The 3,979-nt window shown below is 60.9% G+C and overlaps 1 long non-coding RNA gene across 1 annotated transcript; it reads right to left on the bottom strand.

Moving 5' to 3' along the window:
- Positions 1-555: 555 nt before the first annotated feature.
- On the bottom strand, positions 556-3,633 carry LOC135318674 (uncharacterized). The gene is made up of 3 exons (XR_010376945.1): positions 3,431-3,633; positions 3,126-3,200; positions 556-810 (listed from the first exon to the last, which is right to left on the bottom strand). It is a non-coding gene; the product is annotated as an uncharacterized LOC135318674 (long non-coding RNA).
- Positions 3,634-3,979: the final 346 nt, after the last annotated feature.

Raw genomic sequence — 3,979 nt, 5'->3', positions numbered from 1 at the left:
CACACGAGGCAGGCCTGTGCAAGGCAGTCGTGATCTGATGGCTTCCTCTGAGCAGCTCTGCGTGTGAATCCCTCTGCTCACTAAGGGTGCACGGAGGTGGCTTTCTGAAGGTCACACAGCTAGTTTCACAGGCCCTTGGGGGTGCACCCTGGCTTTACCCCAATTTGACAAGGTGGGGAGGCTAGAGACCAGAGAGGTGAAGTGATTTGTCACCAGGGATGGGGTCCCCTTCCTCTCGTCTCCCCCTCAGGCAGGGTGGTCCTGCCTCCTCGTCCTCCCGCTGGCCTCCCCGTCCCTGCCGGTGCAGTACTGTCTCCAGCTCCCAGGGGGCGCTGCTTGCCCGCGGCTGGCTTCCTGCCGCCGCCTGGTGCTGCGTGTTTCCCAATCAATAGAAGACGCTCAGTCCCGAGACGGCGCTACCAGCGTCTTCGCACATCTGCATCGGAAAGAGGCCAAATGAGAAGTCTTTTCCTGTTGGGGGAAAAAACGCGAAAGGAGAAAGGGAGACTTTGCCTGACAGATTAGAAAATTTTCCACTTCCCAGCGTTTGAACGAAGTATTTGTGTTTCTCGTGCCCAATTACCCAGGCTGCGAAAGGCGCGTGGCCGCGGCGCCCAGCGCAGTGATCCTGGCGGGGCGTCTGCGGGGATTTACGGGCGAGGCGGCAGGTGCCAACGCAGGCCTGCCAGACCGGGGTCCGTGCGGCCCGCCTTCCACTCAGGCTTGACCTTGGAAAAGCCACGGGGCCCTCGAGTCGACATCACAAGGACGCTGAGAAGGCCAAAACGTTTCATCGGACGCATGGAGCACCTACAAATAAAACGGATGAATATTTTTACGCCCGTTTGGAGAGGTCACGGTGCTTTTGAAGTCTGACGTCCTAGGCGGCCCTGGGAAGTGGGGAGGAGCCGTACCCTGGGGCGGGGGACCGAGAGGTCACGGGTGAGGGAGTGTGCAGGGCCACCCGGAAGCCAGCAGCAGGAAGGGGCCCAGCCCCGACCCCAGCTGCCTGCCCTGGATCTTGGACGGACTGTGCTGGGAGCCTGGGGCCAGTCGCAGAGTGCCTGCGGGTGAGGGGGCTGGGCCTACCTCCCGGGCCTGGGGGCGGGGGGCCTGGGGTGCAGCCGAGGATGTTTGTTGTGGAGGAGACTCGTGCTGGGCCTAAGTTGATGCCCAGCTGGTAGGAAATCACAGGGACCCCCGTCTGTTGAGCCGCTGATCTGAATCCAAGAAAATGTGAAGTGATCGCCCTGGGAGACATGGGCTTCCAAGGCCTGGGGAGCTGGGCCCCAAGGTTTCCTCCAGCCTGGGAACCTGAGAGGGTTGGAGAGACGCTGGCTTCTGGGAGAGTCCTTTCTTAACCTCAGGTGTTCAAAATGGAGCTCCTGCCTCCACCTCCAGCCTGTTCCTCCCAAGGTACCTCCCCCCACTGTCACAAGGGTTCAGTGCCCTCCTCCCCACCCCTCTCTCAGCCGTCACCTGGGACAGTCCTTCTTGGCACCTCCTTGCTGACTCTCCCCACCTGTTCTAGCCACCACCAGGTCCTGCCAACTCTGCGCTGTGACCTCTCGCTGTGCCCCTTCTCTGTGTCCCAGTGGCTGCCGCCCCAGCCCCATTGATCCCCCTGCTGCCACTCTCTGCCCTGTGCAATGGCCAAGGTCATCTTTTAAAAATGCAAATCTGAGCGAATCACTCCCTTATGAAATTGCAGAGCCCACATCGTGACTCCAGGCCATGCGCGGTGCACGTCCCGCACCATCGCTGCTGCGTTTGCCTTGGTGCAGTTTGCTCCCATCACACGGCATGCGGCGGGGGGCGCTCTCTGCTGCTGTGTTTATTCATTCCTGCGCCCCGAGGTGTGACGGCTCCTGGCATGGACTAGGTGCTCATTAATACTTGCTGACTGATGAATGAGCTGGCATTTGGCAAGGGGGTTGGGGGAGCCTTCAGCCAGGAATTGCTGAACGGAGGAGAGCTTGCTGAGAGTGGAGGAGGCAGCAAGGGCAGAGGTGGAGGAGGGAAGGGTCCACATGTGTGGAGGACCACAGGGCAGGCGAGCAGGAGGATGGCGCTGAGTCCCTGAGGGTCTGGCGTGCACACAGGGCAGGAGCGTGGCCCAGCAGCAGGCTCTGGGGTGGCCTGAGGGGTTTATCCCCTGAGAGCTCTCTTCCAAGATAGGACTGGCTTCAAAGCCCTGAGCCTGGGAAGAGGCTCCTGGGGCTCAGCTCTGCCTCTCCAGGCAGTGTGGCCGTGGGCAAGTCACCCAGCGTCTCCGTGTCCTAAACTTCATCAGTAAACAGTCATAATACCCCTACTGGAGTGGATGTGAGGGCATGGTGGCCGGCCATGCTGGAGCTGTGCCTGGCACAGAGTCAGCTCTCCTGGTCTGTGTTTCAGAGAGCTGCCTCCAGAGCTTCAGGGAGGAGGGGGACTGGAGGCAGGGAGGCCAGGCTGAGGCTGAGTCCGTCATCCAAGCAAGGGCTCAGCCAGGCAGTGACCGGGACAGAAAGGAGGGGGGTGAGTCCCAGAGGTGCTCTGCTCTCCTGGAATGAAGGGGTGTGGACATTTCCCTGAATACCTGCCCCACCTTTCAAGATGGTTGGCCATGTGGCAACTGCCTTGGGTGGTACTATTCCCAGGAGGCTGTGCGGGGGGTGGAGTGGGGCTGACAGCGGGCCATAGCCCACCTCCTGTCCTATGCAGACCCCCGGCTCTGCCCCCAGGGCCATGCCTCTCCCAGCTGCAGTCTCCCCCTAACCCACTCCCACCCAGGCCCATCGCCCTGCCTGCACTTTGCCAGTCCAGCAGGACCCAGGCCATTTTGGGTGGTCAGCTTTGCTTTGCATGATTCTGCTGAGCCTGGATGTCACGGGTGAGCCAGGGACCCTAGGGCTTCTCTCTTTAGGACCCCCCGGGGCCTTGGGAGCCAGCTGTGGGATCCCTGTCTCCTCAGCTGCGTTTGTCAGCACTGCAAGGCTGTGTGTGTCCAGAAGAGTGCGGAAGACCCCCAGCCCTGCGCGCAGGCGCGCACGCAGGGCTGTCCTCTCTGGGGGACTCGCAGCCGGAGTCAGCGCCACCTACCAACCCTACCCAAACAGGGAGGGGCTCCGAAACAAGTGACTCACCTTGCGGAAGAGAAGTGAGCTTCTAGAGGCTTTCAACAAGGCGGAAGTTATCTCATCTGGGGGTGTCTCCTCAACCTGCAAGCAACCGCGGCCCAGGAGACCTCAGTGGCTCCACTGGGGACTAGTGAGGCTGGGAGCTTTCTAGCCGTGGGGGCATCTTGCAGCCTCCCGGCGGCAGCGCAGGAACCAGAGGCCTGCTTCCCGCAGCGTCCTTCTGGGCTCTCCCCTTGCCCACTCCCCACTGTCTTCCCTCTCTTTTCCCTGCCCAAATCAGCCAGCCCAGGAGTCTGGGGCCCCAGAGTGACCTTGAAGCAGCCGGCTGGGAGGCTGCGACTCTGAGCTGAAGTGGCTCCCTGCTCCTCCTCCTTTTCCATTCCTCGTCTCCCTCCTCCTCCTCTTCCTTCTCTCCTCTTCCTCCTCCTCCTCTTCCTTCCTCTCCTCTTCCTCTGCCTCCTCCTCCAGCTGAGAGCCCCAGATCTGTGCGTTTCCTTGGGGAATGACTCACACGTTTGCCTCCCACCTGCATTGCCAGCTTCCCAAATCTTCATTCAAAAGGGTCGTTGCAAGCAGATTTCCAAAGGAGGCGGCCTGGGGATGTGACAGGCAGCCAGGAGTGCTCCCTGTGGGCAGCGGCAGGGAGCCTGGCTTGGCTCTCCACTGACAATGGACAGAATCCAATCCTGCCTTCCAATCCTAATGTTTAGTTTGACCTGGGGCTGGTTCCCTCACCTTGCTGGGCTCCTCTCCCCACACACAAGATGCACAGGCTGAGCAGGGACCCCGCTGCCCTGTTCTGTTCACCCAGAGTGTCCTGCTTTCCTCCCACTCTCTCTTTTGAACTGGGTGCCTCCTTT

Source organism: Camelus dromedarius, chromosome 20, assembly GCF_036321535.1.
Source record: "Camelus dromedarius isolate mCamDro1 chromosome 20, mCamDro1.pat, whole genome shotgun sequence".
Lineage (NCBI taxonomy): Eukaryota > Metazoa > Chordata > Mammalia > Artiodactyla > Camelidae > Camelus > Camelus dromedarius.
Note: the sequence above shows the minus strand (reverse complement) of the source record. Positions and strands in the feature narration are given on the sequence as shown.